Genomic DNA, 21,202 nt, shown 5'->3' with positions numbered 1-21,202 from the left:
TTTGTAAGATTTTAAATGAAGAAATTGACATATTAAAAGTACATAATTGAGCTGATACACACTGAGCTGCAATTAGTTCATACGTATAATGAATTCACATGTTTAATTCCAAGAATATGTTATTTAAGAATATAACATTAGTTTGATTTCCTTTAAAATTACATTAGGAAAATAAAACAGAAGGTAACTTTTTTTCCCCACCTAAGTATTTTCTTTAAAAAAGTTTTTAAGTAGTTTATGGAAAGGTTTGCTACAAGAATGATGGCTCGTTTGCACCACCCTTTAACATTTTTAGCAAGATTCACGATAAAATCTTGCTGAATAATCGGTTCAGTGCAAGGGCATTATACAGAGCCATGCACTTTAGGTTTCCATTTATTGCTCACAATATACTAACTTCTATCAGGAGGGGAGTCTGAAGTATTGCTGAAAAGGCCCCACTATCTATATCCGGCTTTGTACAAGGGCAGCAACAACAATGTTAATCAAATAGGTTGGCCCTTATAAGAAGGGCAGTTAAGCGTTTGTGAGGACAACGCTTGCCGGTTTTCAAGGGGGTAGGGGGACTTAGCAGTCTCAAGACCAGTAGTTCTTTTCTAACTACATTCCCTACCCGCTTGGCCGCCATGATCTTAAAAGCCCTGGTATCTCACCTAAATCATCCAGTTCTCCTCACGAAGAGCTGGAAAGGGCGGGAAAATACACAGCAAGCCTGGCACCTGCGAGAGGCAAGAGGGTGGGCGTGGCCCGCGGCAGCGTGCGAGAGCCCTGGGCGGGGCCCCGGGCGGTGTGCTAAGTGAGTGGGCGTGGCCTGGTGCGGGCGCGAGGCGTGGGCAGAGGTCCCGACTGCGTACTGGGCGCAAAAGTTGGGCTCTTGGTAGCCGGCAAGAGGCAAGAGCACTTGCCTCTTCTTAGTAGCCGAGGAAATTTTTCTTCGTTTGAGAATGGGAACAAGAAGAATATGGCCTAATCCCATTCAGGTTACTGTGGAAACGGGGTAAGAATAAACTTAATAATGTTCCTATAGATAATAACACACTAGAAAAAATTTGGTCACAAAGCAGATGAAAGCTTCAACCAGTATTTTTTAATGAAAGAAAATAATGGGTGTTTGAAAGAATAGTATAAATCCGAAATAGAAAAGTTACAAAGTGATATGGATAGAGAACAGACATTAAATAAGAACTAACAATGGGCGCCTGGGCGGCTCACTCGGGTTGGCTATGGTTCATGAGTTCGAGCCCTGCGCAGTGCTCTGTGCTGACAGCTCGGAGCCTGGAACCTGCTTCAGATTCTGTGTCTCCCTCTTCTTTCTGACCCACTCCCAGTCACACTCTGCCTGTCTCTTTCTCTCTCTGAAAAATAAACATTAAAAACATTTTTAAATAAGAAGTAACATATCAGGAAAAAAAATTATAACTTTTTTTCTGAAATAAAAAAATGAGGAAAAAAGCACAAGTAAGGGCTGAAAGGAGAATAGTTTTTCTTTTAAAAAATACAAGGTTTTAAGAGAAAGTGATGGATATAGAAAACAAGCAAAAGAGATTTTACACACAAACTCACGTACATTTATTCCCCCAAAGAAAACCAGAGTGCAATGTATCAGAACAAATGTTTAAAACAAAACTTGGAACAAGTTTTCCTGAAATAAAATAAGACTTAATTCTACATACATACTGTGTATAGGAGAAAACTGACCCAGAACAGTCAAAACCAAAACATTTTCTAATAAAACGATTGGTCTTAAAAGTAAGGAAAACCCCTTTGAACATCCAGACAAAAAAGTACAAGTCACTTATAAGGGAAAGAAAAATAGACTGTCATCAGACTTCTCTACAGTAGCATTTTATGCTACAAACAGTGAAATAGCATTTTCAAGATTTTCAAAAAGAAAATATGACCCAAGAACTTTCTCCTTACATTTTTCTCCTTACGTTGTGTTCAGGTATAAAGGCTGCTGACAAAAAATGAATGTGAGCTTTTCCTGAGGAATCCACTAGTGGTTCTCAAACTTTTTGGCCTCAGAACTCCTTTACATTTTGAAAATTATTGGAATGCCTGGGTGGCTCAGTTGGGTAAGCGTCCAGCTTGGGCTCAGGTCATGATCTTATGATTCATGAGTTCGAGTCCCCCATCGGGTTGTCTGCTGTCGGCACAGAGCCTGCTTCAGATCCTCTGTTCTCCTCTCTCTGCCCCTCTGCTGCTCACACGCTCTCTCCCTCTCTTTCAAAAAGAAACATTAAAAAAAATATTGAAGGCCCTCTTGCCAAAAAACTTTTATTTATGTGGATTGTATCTATCAATATTTACAGTATTAGCATTTAAAACCAAGAAATTTAAAAATATTTATTAGTTCATTTGAAAACAATAAGTCAATTAAATATTAATATAAATTATGAAAAATTAATATATCTTCCAAAATAAAAACAATTTAGTGAGAAGATTGGTGGTGTTTTAGTTTTATAATCTCTTACTATCCGAATTTACACAAAGCAGAATTGGCACAAGAACTTAGCTTCTACATTCACGCTGTTGCAGTATATGCTGTTTTGGTTGAAGTGTGTGAAGAAGATCTGAAACTCTCCCAAATATGTAGTTGGAAAAGGCAGTACCATTTTAATAGCCTATTCAGATAATTGTGAATATTTGTCTTTCCTATTCCACCAAAATGCAAGAAGTGGGAGCTTGTTAAAAGCTAGTTGCAATGTGTGGTCTAACACCATGCAATGAACATGTAACATCCTACATTTGGACCAAACTGGTCATTTGGAAAATACTGGTTCACTGAGTTATGCAGATTGACATACAATATTAAGTATCGACACATTTTATTATGTAAGACTTAAAAATAACTTAAATTTTTTTTAGCGTTTATTCATTTTTTTGAGAGAGACAGAACATGAGTGGGGGAGGAGCAGAGAGAGCAAGGGAGACACAGAGTCTGAAGCAGACTCCTGGCTCTGAGCTGTCAGCACAGAGCTCGACGTGGGGCTCAAACCCAAGAACCATGAGATCATGACCTAAGCCAAAGTCGAAAGCTTACCCGACTGAGCCACCCAAGTGCCCCCCAAATCACTTTGTAATATATCACTACTTATTTCGTCAGAAAAGTCTTTGAATACTGGGATGCTCTCAGGCTTACAGTTGCAGATACAAGTTTTCCAAAATTCTAGTATTTGTCTGAAAGCTTGAATTTTATTATTGTCAACAAATACTGTCACTGTTTTCCTTGAAGTGAGAAGTTCATTTGGTTTATTTTTGAGAAAATTTCTACCAAATACCCAAGTTGGAATAACCATAGTTTGTTAGTTGTTCTTTCAAGTAAAAATGATGTTCCATAAAATAAGTTAGTTCAGCTCACAACTCAAACCATCACATAAATGTTTTTTTCTAAATATCGTCTTAATTCTACTTAAATATTCTGGATCATAGAAAAAGGAGACTTTTAAAAATTTTTATGAAACAAACTTAAATTAACATTGATAGCAAAAAATGATAAAGATTATATACATGAATAAAACAACAGAACAGTCTCACTTGAGACTATTGATGCAAAAATATTCTTTTTAAGTTTACTTATTTTGAGAGAGAGAGAGGAAGAGAGAGTGCACATGTACCAGTGGGGAAGGGGCAGAAAGAGAGGGGGAGAGAGAATCCCAATCGGGCTCCATGCTGTCAGCATGGAGCTCGACATGGGGTTCAATGCTGAACTCGATCCCATGAACAATGAGATCTGACCAGAGCTGAAATCAAGAGCTGGGCACCCCACAATTTAAATTAGATATTAGCAAATAGAATCCAACAACACATTGTAAAAAGTATACATTACAACCAAGTGATGTTCATTACAGGAATGAAATGATGGTTCAAAATTACAAAATCCATTAATGTTATTTATTATAGTGATATTTCTAAGAAGAAATACCATGATGATCTCCACAGTTGCCAGTAAAGCATTTCTGATTTAAAATCTCATTGAAGTAGAAATCAGTGGATATTTCCTTAACATGATTAGAAAGTGTGTGTGTGTATATGCACATGTGCACAAAAGCTAGCATGTTTTGAAATGAGGAAACACTTAAGACATTCTTTCTTGCTAGTTAGGAATAAGACAAGAATGCCACTGTCACTTAAGATAAGATAAAAATATCTTTTTAGCTGATTATATGATGTATATCTGAAAGATCGAAAAGAATCAATAGGAAAATGTAAATAAAAAGAAAATTTAGTAAAGAATAACGTTATAAAATTAATAAAAAGAAATACAGTAACCTTTCCATATTCAAATAATAATCAGAAGACATAATAGGAAAGAAGACTCTATTTAAAATAGAGTCTTTACCTGCAGCAAAGCAGGTAAAATGGTTAGGCAATAACTCAACAGAAATATGCAAATGTATATGAAGAAAACTTTAAAACATTACTGAAAGAGACAAAAAACATAAATGGAAAAGTAAGTCTTGTTTTTATTTTTTATTTTTATTTCTTTATTTTTAATTATTATTTATTTATTTTGAGAGAGAGACAGAGAGCCCCAAGCAGAGGAGGGACACAGAGAGAGTCACAGAATCTGAAGCAGGCTCCAGGCTCTGAGCTTGTCAGCACAGAGCCCGACGCGGGGCCCGAACCCACCAATCCAGCCAAAATCAGATGCCTAACTGACTGAGTCACCCAGGCGCCCCAAGTAAGTCTTGTTTTTAGATAGGAAGAGTCAACATCCTAATGATGTCAGTTCTTTCTAAGTTAATTTATAAATGTAACATGATCACAGTAACGAACACCAGCAGGCTGTTTTCTGGAATTAAACAAATTGATCATAAAGTTCACATAAAAAAAAATGACTAAAACAAACAAGAATATTCAGGAAAACCCTGAAAATTTTCAGTGTCCTATGTCATGGATAGCTAGCTGCATCCAATATTAAAATGTATTATGAAGGCATTATAATTTAAAAAGTATGATATTGGTGCATGGATGAACATCCAGACCAATTTAGTAGACTAGAAAGTCCAGAAATAGAACCATGTACCTTTGGAAAAGGTATGCTAAATGTGGGGAATTCAATTGGGAGGGGAGCTGAGTTTTTTAATAAATAGAATTGGGACAACTGGATAGCCATTTGGAAAAAAATAAAATTAGGTCTCTATTTTACATCATTAATCAGACTAAGTATCAAATGGCTCAGAAATCTAAATATAGAAATGAAATGTACAAGTACAAGAAGAGGACATCAGATGAAAACTTATAACCATGAAGTGGGTAAACCTTCCTATGATTCAAAAATCTAGAAACAGGGCACCTGGGTGGCTCAGTCGGTTAAGCATCTGACTTTGGCTCAGGTCATGATCTCATAGTTTGTGAGTTTGAGCCCCGTGTTGGGCTGTCAGCACAGAGCCTGGAATCTGCTTCGAATTCTGTCTCCCTCTCTCTGCCTCTCTCCCGCTCACACTCTGTCTCTCTCTGTTTCTCAAAAATAAATAAACATTTTTTAAAAATTCAAAAATCTAGAAACAATAATGGAAAAGAATGATAATTCTGACTAAAAGAAGAGCTTTTGCATTTGCATGGCCAAACTCACCATAAAGTCAAAAACTGAGTGACAAATTGGGAAATAATATCTTCTACTTAACTCACAAAGGACTAATATACAAAGCCTTAATATACAGCTTTAATATACAAAGATCTTTTTTAAAAAGAAAGCCAATGACTTAATAGAAATTTGAGCAAAGGTATTTTTTGTTAAAATTTATTTATTTATTTTGAGAGAGAGAGAACAAGGGAGAGGCAGAGAGAGGGAGAGATAGAATCCCAGGCAGAATTTGGCACCCTGAATTCTCATTAAATTCTAATTAAAGGTGATATTAAGTAGCTATTGCTCAGGAGCCCCTGGGTGTCTCAGTTGGTTAAGTGTCTGACTCCTGATTTCGGCTCATGTCATGATCTCACGGTTCATGGGTTTGAACCCCTCATTGGGCTCTGTATTAGCAGCATGGACCCTGTTTGGGATTCTTTCTCTCTCCCTCTCTCCCTCTGCCCCTCCCCCACCTCAACATAAATAAACTTCAAAAAGAATGTTTAAAAAAATTAAAAAGTTAAAAAAATTTATTTAAAAAAAATTTTTTTAACGTTTATTTATTTTTGAGACAGAAAGAGACAGAGCATGAATGGGGGAGGGTCAGAGAGAAGGAGACACAGAATTGAAACAGGCTCTGAGCTGTCAGCACAGAGCCCGACGTGGGGCTCGAACTCACGGACCGCGAGATCATGACCTGAGCCGAAGTCGGCTGCTTAACCGACTGAGCCACCCAGGCACCCCAAAAAGAATTTAATTAAAATTAAGTTAACAAATAATTCTGTATCATCACCTCTATAATGTTCCCTCCCTGCTTCTCTAAATAACCTTTTTTAGTAATTTGTTTTATCTTCTAGTGTTTCTGAGATTAGAATTTCTGAATTTAATTCATTACATGATTTCATCTTTGAAAATATAATTGGTTTACATATTCAAAAAAATAATTTAAAAGCAATTCCTAAAAATTGGGGGGGGGGGATGGGGACTGAAACAAATGACTTTAACTGTACATCAAATTGGTAACTTTTTAAACAAGTTTATTGAGATAGAATTGGCATACAATCAACTGTCTATATTTAAAATGCACAGTTTGATAAGTTTTGTCACATATATACCCTTGAAACTATCACAACAATAAAGATAATGAAGTGATATCCATCATCCCCAAAAGGATCTCCATGCTCCTTTGTAAACCATTCCTCTGAACCCTCCCCACACTTCACTCCTCAGGTAACCAGGGTACTTTCTATCACCACAAATCAGTTTTCATTGTCTAGAGTTTTATCTACATAGAATAGTATGTACTCTTTTTTGGTCTGGTTTCTTACATTCAGCTTACCTATTTTGAAACCCATCCATGTTGCTGCATGTATTGATAGTTCTTTTATTTTTGTTGCTGACTAGTATTTCACTTTACTTCATTTCACGTTTCGTTTTATATAGAGCAGTATGTATATACCAGTTTGTTTATCCATTCATCTGTTGATGAACATTTGAGTTGTTTCCAGTTGAGAGCTATTATAGCAAATAAAGCTGCTATAAATGTTCATGCACAAATCTTTGGATCTATGCTCTTTTTCTCTTGGGTAATTAGCTAGAAGCTGAATGGCTAGATCATATAGTAGGTGTGGTAAGTATATGTTTAATTTTTGAAGAAACTGCCAGACTTATCCACAGAGGATGTACTGTTTTACATTCCCACCAGCAATGTATCAGAGTTTCAAGTTCTCCACGTTATTGCCAGTGCTTAATATGTTCAGTCTTCTCTTTCTTTCTTTCTTTCTTTCTTTCTTTCTTTCTTTCTTTCTTTCTTTCTTCCTTCCTTCCTTCCTTCCTTCCTTCCTTTCTTTCTTTCTTTCTTTCTTTCTTTCTTTCTTTCTTTCTTTCTTTCTTTCTTTTTAAGAGAGAGAACAAGAGAGAGCATGGGGGAAAGAGGCAGAGGAGGAAGGGTGGGGAGAGAATCCCAAGCAGGCTCCGTGCTCAGCACAGAGTCCAGTATGAGGGTTGATCCCATGACCCTGGAATAATGACCTGAGCCAAAATTGAAATCGAAATTGAAAGTCAGATACTCAAGCCCCTAGTCTTTTTAATTTTAAAGATTCTAGTAGGTATGTAATAGGTCCTTATTGTGATTTAATTTGTGTTTTCCTCATGACTAATGATGAGGAACATCTTTTCATGTGCTTATTGGCCATCTATGTATATATTTTTGGTGAAGTGTCTGATTCTTTTGCCCATTTTTAATTGGGTTGTTTATTTTCTTATTACTGGTTTTGAGAATTCTTCATATATTCAGAAGAAACTCTTTTATCAAATATATGCCCAGTTTGTGACTTGTGTTTTCAGTCTCAGAATAGTGGTTTTTGAAGAGCAGAAGGTTTTACTTTTGATAAAGTCCAACTTATCAATTTGTTCTTTTATGGAGCACTTTTTGGTGTCATATCTAAGATATCTTTGCCTAACCCAAGCTCACAAAGATTTTCCCATGTTTTCTTCTAGAAACTCTAGAAATCTGGACTATATACTTTTGAATTTGTAATCAGGAATATGATTCACTTCAAGTTAATTTTTTTAATGTTTATTTATTTTAGAGAGAGAGCAAGCGAGCAGGGGAGGGGCAGAGACAGAGACAGAGACAGAAAATCCTAAGCATGCTCCGCACTATCAGCGCAAAGCCCGACATGAGGCTTGAAACCAAGAACCATGAGATCATGACCTGGCCCAAAATCATATGCTCAACCGACTGAACCACCCAGGCACCCCTCGAGTTGATTTTTCTATATGGTATGAGCTATGGATTAAAATTCTTTCATGTGCATGAGTGTGTTGTTTTGATTTTGTTTTCTGCATATGTATCCAATTGTTCCAGCACCATTTGTTGAAAAGATTATCTTTTCAAAAAAAAGAAACGAAAAGAAAGGATTATCTTTCCTCAACAAAATTGTCAAAAAAAAAATTAGTTGCCTGGGGGCACCTGGGTAGCTCAGTCAGTTAAGCATCTGACTCTTGATTTCGGTGCAGGTCATGATCTCATGGTTAGTGAGTTCAAGCCCTGCATCAGGCTCTGTGCTGACAGTGCAGAGTCTGCTTGGTATTCTGTGTCCCTCTCTCTGCCCCTCCCCCAGTTGCTCTCTACATCTCTATCAAAATAAATGAAAATAAACTTGAAAAAATTAGCTGTCCATAGAAAACAATTCCATTTACGATAGAATCAAAAGGAATAAAATACTTATGGGATGCCTGGGTGGCTTATTTGGTTAAGTGTCCGACTTCAGCTTAGGTCATGATCTCATAGTTTGTGAGTTCAAGTCCCAAATCAGGCTCTGTGCTGACAGCTCAGAGCCTGGAGCCTGCTTCTGATTCTGTGTCTCCCTCTCTTTCTGCCCCTCCCCAACTCACGCTGTCTCTCTCTCTCTCAAAAATAAACATTAAAAAAATATTTTAAAAAGAATAAAGTTGGACCCTTACCTTATGATATATACAAAAATTAACTAAAAATCAAACAAACATCTAAACGTAAGGGCAAATCTTCATGGCCTTGGATTTGGCGATGGTTTTTAAATACGACAAAAGCACAAGCAACAAAAGAAGAAATGGATGTGGGACTCTATTAAAATTAAAAATTAAAAACTTAAATTGAAAAATTAAAATTGAAAACTTTTGGGGGCGCCTGGGTGACTCAGTCAGTTAAATGGTCTGACTTCAGTTCCAGTCATGATCTCACGGCTCGCGGTTTGAGCCCCGCATGGGGCTCTGTGCTGACAGCTTGGAGCCTGGAGCCTGCTTCAGATTCTGTGTCTCCCTCTCTCTCTGACCCTCCCCCGTTCATGCCCTATTTCTCTCTATCTCTCAATAATAAGTAAACATTAAAAAAAGATTAAAAAAAATTTAAACTTTTGTGTATCAAAGAACACTACCAAGAGAGCAAAAAGGCAATCCACAGAATGAGAGAAAATATTTGAAAATCATATAATCGATAAAGGTTTAATATCCAGAATGTATAAAGAACTTCTACAACTCAACAACAAAAAGGCAACTCTGTTAAAAACAGAGCAAATGATTTGAATAGACATTTCTAAAAGGAGAGATACAGACAGCCAATAAACACATAAAAAGATGCTCAATATCATTACTCATTAGGGAAATGAAAATCAAAACCACAATCAGATAACATTTCACTTCTATTAGGATGACTATTTTTTTTTTCAAGAGGAAAACAGTGTTGGGGAGGATATGGAGAAATCAAAACCCCAGTATATTATTGGTGAGAATGTACAAGATGCCTTTGCTGGAAAACAATCTGGTGGTTTCTCAAAAAATTAAACGTATAGGTACCCTACCATATGATGCAACAATTCCACTCCTAGGTATATGCCCCAAAGTATTGAAAACAGGGACTCAACCAGATACTTGTACATCAATGTTCACAGTATTAATGCAGCATTATTCACAATAGCCAAAAGGTGGAAACAACACAAGTGTCCATCAACAGATGAATGGATAAACAATGTGCTATATCCATACAATGGAATATTATTCAGCCATAAAAAGGAATGAAGTTCTGATACATGACACAACATGAAGGAAAGTTGGGAACATGCTAAGTGAAATAAGCCAGACATAAAAGGACAAATATTGTATAATTTCACTTATATGACATATCTAGAATAGTCAAATTTATAGAGAAAGTAGATTAGAGGTTGACATGGAGCGGGAAGAGACAATGGGCAGTTACTGTTTAATGAGTAGAGTTTGAGATGGTAAAAAAATTTGGAACTAGAGGTAATTGTTGCACAATGCTGTGATGACACAACTTTAAAAAGAATACCACATAGATGCAGTGCTCTTCTCATCACATCAGGAAGTTAACGATATCCACAACAAACTGGTGATGTTAATTTTGTTGACTTAGTTAAGGTAGTGTTTACCAGACTTCTGCCTTCAAAGTTCAAATATTATCCCCTTTCTATATTCCATAAAGTCGGGGAGACGTGGTTAAGCACCACCTCCTGTAAGGAAGAATATCTACATACATTATTTGGAATTCTTCTATAAAGAAAATGTATTTCTCCTCCACCATTCAGTTATGTTTTCAGTCATTTATTTATATTAATATAGACATATCTATGTTTATTTTACACTTTTTGGATTATAGCAAATACTACACTATTTATTGTTCAAATTATTCCATTTGGATATTGGGGAGCTCTTTCAGGTTGATTCCTTCAATCCTCTGAAACTCCTTTCCTTTCTGGTATCACAAGATGCTCCAGACTTTTGTGTTTTCCTTGTACCAGCTCTAAAATCAGACATTTTTGGGGTGCCTGGGTGGCTCAGCTGGTTAAGTATCCAATTCTTGATCTCTGCTCAGGTCATGCTCTTATGGTTTGTGGGTTTGAGCCCCGTGTTGGGTTCTACGCTGGCAGTGTGGAGCTTGCTTGGGATTCTCTTTCTCTCACTTTCTCTCTGCCCCTCTCCCACTCACTCTCTCTCTCAAAAATAAACATAAATTAAAAAAAAATCTTTAAAATCAGACATTTCTCCAGGGATCCTTGGTTTCTTTTATTGGAGAATGGCATTTTGAAACCAAAATCTGAGCACAAGGTGTGACCATTCCTGTAGGAATGCCAGTGCTTCTAGGCCCTCTCAGTGGACAGGCCTAGGTAATATATGTATGTATACTAATTGATGTATGCACACATTTCTTTCATTGTTTCTGTCTTTTTTTTAATGTTTATTCATTTTTGAGAGAGAGAGAGAGCGCGTGAGTCGGGGGGAGGGGCAAAAAGAGAGGGGGATAGAAGATCTGAAGCAAGCTCTGCGCTGATAGCAGCAAGCCCTATGCGGGGCTCTAACTAACTCAAGATCATGATGCGAGCAGAAGTCAGAGGCTCAAGGGACTGAGCCACCCAGGTGCTCCTGTTTCTGTCTTTTAATCTATGTATATGAAGTTAAACACAAGTTCATACTGATGTCTCCAATTCTAATTCATTACCACAATTCATTCTAGGCTTACTTTCTTCCCTTCTTGCTTACTTTCTTCCCTTCTTTCTTTTCTGACAGTGAGAACCTTGAGAAATAAATTTACCAGCTAGAGTGCAGTGTTTATATATAGTATGTGGGCCTTTTTTGATACTTGAAGTTTGATTATGGACTGGTGTTAGTTGATACTAAAGAATTATTGTTAATTTTTTAGGTATGATAATGACTTGTGGTTATATAAGAAAATTTCCATATTTTTAAGATTTGCTTCATAAGATATGTAGGGATGGAATGATATTTGGAATTTTCTTTAAAATATTTCAGCAAAGGAGAACAAAAGAAATAAAGGAGGAAAGTATGGATAAAGCAATTGGCAAAATCTTGATAATTGTAGAATATGGGTAATGATCCTGGGATATGGGAGTTCACTGTACTCTTCTTTCTGCTTTTGAGTATGTTTGAAGTTCTTCATTTTACAAAATGTTTTATTACTGTAAATTATATTTATTTTTGGTAGGCAAATTATTTACTTAGTGAAAATTCAAAAGTTATCAGAAGATATAACATGAAAATTAGTCTTCCTTTTCCCCTTGTTCCCAGCCACCAAATTCTGACTTCCAAAGGTATTAATAGTGTTGGTTCTTGTGTATCTTTTCACAGATGATTTCTATATTTGCAAAAATATGTATATATTCCATTTTCACACACACACAAATAGTAGCATACTTTATATCCTATTCTATACCTTTTTTAAACTTTTTATAATTTCAGACTTATGGAAAAGTTCATAGAATTTCTGTTTACTTTAGTTCTGATTCTCCAAATGTTAGCATTGACCACATTTGCTTTGTTATTCTCTATTTTTATTTTTTTCTGTTCCATTCGAGAATAATTTGCAGGCATAATGCCTCATTACTCCTAAATATTTCAGTGTATGTTTCCCATAAACAAGGGCATTATCTTCCATAAACACAGTACCATTATCAAAATCAAGAAATTAACATTGATATGGTACTATTATCTAATCTAGAAACCTTACTCAAATTTCACCAATTGTCCCATAAATGTCCTTTATAGAAAGAGAGAAAAATTGTTTTTCTATTCAGAATCATATGTTGCATTAAAAAAATTAGTTGTCCGTTAAAAAAAATTAAAACACAAGTTTATAAATTGGAAAGTGAAAACCTATTGCCCTTGATCCTATTCCCCAAAGACAAACATGTTTGACAACCTTTATATAAATCCTTCCAGAATTTCTTTCAATACATATACCAACACAGACCACACGTATATGTTATATATCTTTAAACAAAAATATGAAATTATACATAATACCTACAATTTGTTTTTAGTTAATATTTCATTTTTTTATATATCATTCTTAAAATTTTTTTTAATGTTTATTCATTTTCTGAGAGAGAGAGAGAGAGAGTTAGGGAGGGGCAGAGAGAGAGGGAGACACAGAACCCTAAGCAGGTTCCAGGCTCTTAACTGTCAGCACAGAGCCCAACGCAGGGCTTGAACCCACGAACCATAAGATCACCACCTGAGCTGAAGTCAGACACTTAACCAACTGAGCCACCCAGGCACCCCTTTTGTATACATTTTATAAATATATCTTGAATCCAGCATCTTTCCATTTTTACCACTCTTGCTTTCTTTTAGTCTCCCTTTATTCCTTGTTTTGATTAATTGCCTCCTAACTGCTCCCTGCCTCTGGATTTTCCCAACTCCATTCCATCCTATGGCTGCTGCCAGATCCAATCACTCTTCTGCTTAAAATTGCCCAACATTTTCAAGATCATATACAGAGCATGGCACTCAAGCTCTTCACGATCTACATTTCTTTTTGCATCCCTCAATGTTTGGTCACCCTGCATTTCAATCACACTGAATTTAATTCAACAGTTTGTGCAAACTGTTTCCTTTGCTTGGCATATCTTCCTCATTAACTTTTATTCATCCTTTCAGACTTAGCTCAAAAATCACTTTCTCCAGATTCCTACTCTGGCCTGCCCACAGAGTGGAACTCCCAGAGCATCCTGTGCATATCTCTATCATGGCCCTTGTCTCACTGTGCTATAATTGTTCACTTCTCTCTCTCTCCAACCAGACTGGGACTATATATATATTCACTTTGGGATTACCAGCCCTTCTACAGTATCTAATATAAGTAGTAGGTATTTATTAAATACTTGATAAGTGATCGAATATGAAAAGAAATTATCAGGTGTTATCTTGCTTCCAGACTCACTTTAGCATACTCAAACAGGATATACAACTCAATGGGAAAAGAGAAATTTAGGGGTAAAATGAGAACATTGGTGATTATATAAAGTTGCCACCATTTGCAGGAAAAGGCTCTGTCTGGCAACTGAATTATTCATTCAATAGATATTTCCTGAGCAAATGCTACAGGGCAAGCACTATTCTAGCCCCTGGGGATATAGCAAGGAAAAAAGATAAAGTCCTGGTTCTCATGGAGTTTGCATTCCACTGGAGTTCTAGTGGGGCAGTTGTATCTAAGCTCCTACTGTATCCCAAGCAGAAAGCTACATGGGGATAGGGGAAAGGTAACAAAGACATAAGAGATATTATCTGTCCCTTTAAAAAGCCTGAGACCTAACAAGGGAATCCAAATGTATATATACTACAAAGCAGAATATTGATCATTTCCAAAACATTAATTTACCCAGTCAAAAAATAATTGAGTTTGTATATTATGTACCAACTGGCTATGGTAACAGATATGCTCTTGCTTTCAAGGCACAGTATAATAGGAGAAAAAGACATGTATTTTTTTAAATCTCACAAATAAATATATAACCATTAAATACATTAACTATAGTCATAAAAGACAAAACCCCAGGAACTATGAAAGCATATAATTCAGGAAGGCTTCCTTGAGGAAGTGTGGAGTGCTGTGGGAACACAGAGAAAGGAGAGGTCAGGTTAATTCAGACAGGTTTCCAGATGAATAGATATATGAATGAGCCTAAAACAATGTGAAAGTTTCATCCTACAGCAGGAGGGGGGTAATTCCAATCAAAGGGAAAGCATCAGTAAGGATGTCAATATGGGAAAGTACAGGGTAGTCCAGTGTGATTGAAGGGAAGAGTGAAATGGGACATAAAGAGGGATGGTGAGACAAAGATGTTATGAGGAAAAGCTGGAGAGATGAATTGAAGCCACTAAAGACTTTAGACTATATTTTCTTTTTTTTAATGTTTATTTTTTATTTTGGGGAGTGGGGAAGGGGCAGAGAGAGAGGGAGACAGAATCCAAAGCATGCTCTAGGCTCCAGCTGTTAGCACAGAGCCATATGCGGGGCTCGAACCCATGAACCCCGAGATCACGATCTGGGCCAAAGTCGGACGTTTAACCGACTGAGGCATCCAAGCGCCCCTAAACTTTATTTTCTAAGCTAGTGGTTCCCTTGAGCAATAAGCAGATCCATTAAATTAGAATTAGATCCATTGAATTGAATTTGGTGGGTGAAATGAAGATACGCCATTGCACGAAGTTGCCACCAGAGGGTACCATAGGAGAAGGTCTACCTGAGAAATTATTGAGCACTTCCCCTATGCCAAGTATATATTTCCTCAAGTGATTGTGGTGCTCACTTAGCCAGCCGTAGGAACCCCTGCTTTATACAGTAGAGAACCATCAGAGGCTTTGAGCAGGAGAGAAACATGATTAATCCCATATTTTGTAATTCTAAGGACAGAATGAAGGGATGGACGGTCACAGGAAGGGAGATTAGTTGGTAGCCTATAGCAGCGGGACTAGAAAAAGAGAAGTTCTGGAATAGGGCAGCAACTATAGAATAAGAAGACAGTTGTGAGGCAATTTTCAGAGGCAGAACCAACAGGACTTGGTTACCAATTGGATATGGGGCTATGGAGGGAAAGGGAGGGAAAAAGATGAAGGTCTTAGGCCTAAATTATTAAAACCATGATGCTATGATAGCAAGATGTTATGGCCATGGCTGTAAGTGGGAACACAAGAGAGAAGAACAACTTTGTCTGGGGGAACTTAGAGGAGTGTGGTTTTGAAATCAATGACTGGTATGACCTGTTGGGGCTAAAATTAGGGCTCATAGCTGGGTCCTCTATTCTCACTCTAAGCACCTTTTTTGAGTATATGAATTGTAACTTTTTGGAAGCTTTCTTCTGCTCCTTGCATCATCTATGTTTTTTATTGTCTGTGGCTTTCATGATAGGGCTTTCCTCAAATGCTCAAGGATCCTTTGTTGGGGAGTCCATGTAACTTGGTTCTTGGGAGTCCAGAAAGGAGGAAAGAGAAACACCTAAAGTGTCTGTATCTAAGGCCCTTGTATTATGGAGTGTTCTGCAAGGAAACAGAACCAGTAGGGAACGATGGATGGATGGATGGATGGATGGATGGATGGAGATAGAGGCATACCTAGTTGTATTGCACTTTGCTTTATTGTACTTCATAGGTACTGCATTTTTTACAAATTGAAGGTTTGTGGCAATGCTAGCGTCATTTTTTCCAACAGCATTTGTTCACTTGGTGTCTCTGTGTCATATTTCGGTAATTCACACAATACTCCAAATTTTTCATTATGATTATATTTGTTATGTGATCTGTGATCATTGATCTTTGATATTACTATTATAATTGTTTTGGGGGCATCATGAACAGCCCTCAAATAAAATAGCAAACTTAATTGTTAAATGTTGTGTGTGTTCTGACTACTCTACTGACTAGCCATTCCTTTATCTCTTTAACCTCTCCCTGGACCTTTCTATTGCTTGAGACACAATAATATTGAAATAAGGCCAATTAGTAACCTTACAATGATCTGTAAATGTTCGAGTGGAAGCAAGAGTTGCACATCGCTCGCTTTAAATCAAAAGCTAGAAATGATGACGTTTAGTGAGGAACACATGTCAAAAGCCAAGATAGGCTGAAAGCTAGGTGTCTTATTCCAAACACTTAGTCAAGTTGTGAATTCAAAGAAGAGTTCTTGAAATTAAAAGTGCTACTCCAGTGGACACAAATGATAAGAAAGCAAAATAGACTTGTTGTTTATATGGAAAAAGTTTTAGTGGTCTGGATCGATCAAACCAGTCACAACATTCCCTCAAGCCAGAGTCTAATCCAGAGCAAACCCCTACCTCTCAGTTCTTTGAAGACAGAGAGAGAGCTGAGGAAGCTGCAGAAGAAAAGTTCACAGCTAGAAGAGGTTGGTTAATGAGGTTTAAAGAAAGAAGCTGTCTCGATAACATAGAAGTACAAGGTGAAGCAGCAGGTGCTGATGTGGAAGCTGCAGCAAGTTATCCAGAAGATCTAGCTAATTAAAGAAGTGCCTTTAACTTAAATTTAAAATTTAAAACTGGCTATACTAAAAAACAGATTTTCAATGTAGGTAAAACAGCCTTATATTGGAAGAAGATGTCATCTAGGACTTTCTCTTTTTTTTTCTTAATGTTTAGTTATTTCTGAGAGAGAAACAGACAGAGAGCAAGCAGGGGAGGGGCAGAGAGAGAGGGAGACAGAGAATCGGAAGCAAGCTCCAAATCCTGAGCTGTTAGCACAGAGCCTGATGTGGGGCTCCAACTAATGAACTGTGAGATCATGACCTGAGCTGAAGTCAGATGCTTAACCAGCTGAGCCACCCAGGCGGCCCACCATGTAGGACTTTCATAGCTAGAGAGCATCATATGCTATAGAAAAATCTTTTGTAAAAAGATGAATCAATCAATGTAACAAACTTCATTGTTGTCTTATTTTAAGAAATTGACACAGCCACCTTCAGCCTTCAGCAACCACCACAGTGATCAGTCAGCAACCGTCAACATCAAGGCAAGACCCTCCCTCAACAAAAAGAGTATAACTTGATGAAAGCTCAGATGATGGTTAGCATATTTTAGCAATAAAGCATTTTATAATTAAGACATATACATTGCTTTTTAAATATATAATGCTGTCACATGTAATAGATTGCAATGTAGTGTAAATGTTAGCTTTTAGATGCACTGGGAAATCAAAAAATTCATTTGACTCGCAATATTTGCTTTACTGGAACCAAACCCATGATATCTCCAAAGTATGCCTGTAAGGATATAGGTAGTGGTAGACGTCTAGATAGAGACAGAGATAGAAATAGGACAGAAACAGAGACAGAGATGGAGGTTTATTATGATAAATTGGCTCATGCAATTATGAAGGCTGAGAAATCCCACAATCTGCTGTCTGCAAACTGGAGACCAGGCAAGCTGGTAGTGTAATTCAGTTAGTCCAAGGGCCTGAGAATCATGGGAGGCAATGGTTAAAATCCCAATCTGAAGGCTAGAGATGAGATGATGAGACGACCCAACTCCAGCAGGCAGATTTAAAACAGGCAAAAAAGGGCAAATTGCTCTGTTTTCTGCCTTTTGTTCTATTCAAGCCCTTAACAGAGTGGCTGATGCCTAGTCACATTGGGGAGAGCAGTTTACAGAGTTTGCTGATTCAGATGCTAATCTCATCCAGAAACACTCAAAAACACACCCAGAAGTAATCTTTAATCTGGGCACCCTGTGGACAGTCAAATTGACACATAACATTAGTCATCACAGTGCTTGAGGTCTTTGAAGGCAGAAGGTCTTTGCTCACCATTATATTCCCAGTATCTAGCACAGTAAACAGTTGATCGGATTGGCTGAATATGTTAATGAAATTGAGTACACCCAGTTACATATAATCCAGTTTCTACTAGAATTTTTTTCTCTATTAGCCTAATGAATTGTGTAGTATTGGAAATTTCCTAAAAGACCACATTTTCTTCTTGGGATTTTATATTCTGCATCAGTGATTTCCACACCATAGGCTGGCAAAAGTTGCAAGTGATTGGATCCATAAATTTTCACCTACCTAGACTTTTGTATTTTCTTTCCAACTTTGCTACGCATTTCTAGCATAGGAGATCACAGCTAATAATCATGATTTGGTGAGAAAGAATAAAGAAGAAATAAAGGTATATTTTTTAAAAGTGGTCTTGAGGAGAAAAATTAAAGGCATAGCTATCACCAAATTAGCCACTATAGTTCTGGCATTCCCACAATTAGGACATTCTTGAACTCAGTGCCTGGAATCGGGTAGTCTTTGTAAAATCCTCCTTTGGAACTTAAAATTTAGATTTTCAACAATTGGCATTGTGATTAAAATTTATTTTGAAAATATACCTTTATAACAATTGGCAGTAAATGATTAAAATTTATTTTGGAAATATACCTTTACTCTTCTAACTGATTCAACATGCAATGACTGTTGAATGAATATATATTTATGAATTTGTGAAAAAGCAAAATTTAACTGAATATGAAGATCAAATTGGCTTTATTCAGCAATTCATGAATCAAGCAGCATGCCATCTAGAAAGGGGAAGAGGAGCTCCATGGAGCTGTACATAATGAAAGTCTTTTATAGGTGGATGGAGGCAGAAAAAAGAATTTTCTAACCAACAGTGGATTATTTCAGGCAAGGTCACCTTCCTTTGAGGGAAGGGCAGGGGGTCTATCAAGAAGATTACCTCACTAGTGCTGATTAAGTAATACCAGATTGACTGGTTAAAGGTCACATTTCTGGGAGAGGCTGAAACTGCAATTAGATTAGATATAAATCCTTGGTTTGCTGACATGGGACTTAGCACAAGTGACTCCATTTTGAACCTGTTGTCTCTTTTTTTTCTTTAACAAATTCCTCCTATATGCCAAGCACTGCTCTAGGCATTAGGGATATAATGGTGAAGAAACAAGCCAAGTTTTATGTTTGTTTGTATGAAAAAATGTAAACGTATACAAATGTAAACATATACAAAGTGACTTCGATCTACACACCATCCATCTTAAATAATATCAACTCATAGTTGACCTTCTTTCATTACTAACCTACCTCTCTATCCCTCCCCCTATATTATTTTGAAGCAAATTGAAGATGTCATATTGTTTCATCCATAAATATATTGGCATATATCTCTAAAAGAGAAGTACTCTTTAACCATAACCATAACCCACCTAAAAACAACAAATTCGGGGCACCTGGGTGGCTCAGTCGGTTCAGCATACAACTTCAGCTCAGGTCACGGTCTCGTGGTTCATGAGTTCTGAGTTCGAGCCCTGTGTTGGGCTCTGTGCTGACATCTCGGAGCCTGGAGCCTGCTCTGGATTCTGTGTCTCCCTCTCTCTCTGCTCCTTCCCCGCTCACACTCTATCTCTCTCTCAAAAGTAGATAAACATTAAAAAAACAACAACAAATTCAATAATCTGGAGCTTACATTGCTTCTTGGCCTTTTGGCTAAGATCAAGTGTAGTATCTGTTCTTATCAGTTTAATAATCTGGAGCTTACATTCTAATAGGAGACACAAACAAGGAACAAACAAGCAAAAAACCAAATGATATTAAGCAGTGATGATAAAAATAAGGTCCATTTGGTGGTCAGAGCAACCCTCTGTTAAGGAGGCAACATTTACTGAGGAACATGTATAACATGAGGGAGCAAGGCATGTGACTGTCTGGAGGAAGTGTTCCTGAGAGGCTCCAGCTAGTGCAAAGGCCTGAGGCAGAGCTCAGTGTTCAAAGAATAGTAAGAAGGCCTATGAGCCTGGTAGGGCTAAGTGGAAAGAAGAAAAGAAGGATATAAATTTGGAGTGGCCACTGGGGCCATGATAAAGATGACTTCAGATCTGATTCTTATTATGTATGATGGACAGCCACTGGAAGGTTTTGAGCAGGGGAGTGACATGACCTGATTTATGATTATAAAGGATCATTCTGGCTGCTGTGTCGAGAACAGTGTAGAGGAGGACATTTGTCACAGAACAAATATAGAAACGGGGAGACTGATTAGAAAGCTACTGCAGGGGCGCCTGGGTGGCACAGTCAGTTAAGTGTCCGACTTTGGCTCTGGTCATGATCTTACGGTTCATGGGTTTGAGCCCCGTGTAGGGCTCTGTGTTGACAGCTCAGAGCCTAGAACCTGCTTTGGATCCTGTGTCTCCCTCTCTCTCTGCCCCTCCCCCACTTGCACTCTGTCTCGGTCTACAATAAACATTTTTTTTAAAAATTAAAAAAAAAAGAAAGCTACTGCAGTAGTCCAGGGGATTGCCGATGGTAAAGTGGTGATAAACTTGGGCAGTAGCGGTGGAGATGATATAATAAGAAGTTATTTATTTCTAGATAAGAGTAAATCTACAGCTAACAGGATTGGCTGACAAGACAAAAAATGTAGGGCATGTGAGAGAAACCCAAGTCAAAGTTGACTTCAGAATATTTGGCCTGACCAACTAGTGCCATTTCCTAAAGTGGGGAATACTGGAAGAAGAACAGGTTTAGAGGGACTTGCAGGCACAAGATATATTAAGTTTGAGGTGCCTATTAAACATCCAAACAGAGATATCAATTAGATGACTAGATCTAGAGTTTATGAGCGAGATGAGGGCTGGATCTAAACATTTGAGAAATATCTGAGATGTCCTAGGGCTGAAAGTCCTATGACTTTCTAAAAGTCATAGGGCTGGATGAAATCACCCAGTTAGGGAGGATAGAGAAGAGGAGAGGTTGGGAAGAAAACAGATCCAGCTGGGGTGCCTGGGTTAAGCATCAGTTAAGCATCTGACTCTTGATTTCAGCTCAGGTAAT

The 21,202-nt window shown here is 37.4% G+C and overlaps 1 protein-coding gene and 1 pseudogene across 3 annotated transcripts in view; one reads left to right on the top strand and one right to left on the bottom strand.

Annotated features, from left to right (window-relative positions):
• The window catches only part of RNF212B (ring finger protein 212B), a 56,347-nt gene extending 35,145 nt beyond the window's left edge, over positions 1-21,202 (bottom strand). The window contains exons 1-2 of one of the 3 annotated variants that reach the window (XM_053224287.1): positions 19,579-21,202; positions 1,191-1,355 (exon numbers count right to left, since the gene is read on the bottom strand). The gene's annotated coding sequence lies outside the window, so the exon portion shown is untranslated. Of the gene's footprint in view, positions 1-653; positions 975-1,190; positions 1,356-19,578 lie in introns of those variants that run through there. The other 2 variants (XM_053224286.1, XM_015086652.3) reach the window with 2 other exon arrangements.
• On the top strand, positions 19,839-19,958 carry LOC113601666 (uncharacterized; annotated as a pseudogene).

This window comes from Acinonyx jubatus, chromosome B3 (genome assembly GCF_027475565.1).
Source record: "Acinonyx jubatus isolate Ajub_Pintada_27869175 chromosome B3, VMU_Ajub_asm_v1.0, whole genome shotgun sequence".
Classification (NCBI taxonomy): Eukaryota; Metazoa; Chordata; class Mammalia; order Carnivora; family Felidae; genus Acinonyx; species Acinonyx jubatus.
This window is presented reverse-complemented; position numbering and strand designations above follow the sequence as displayed.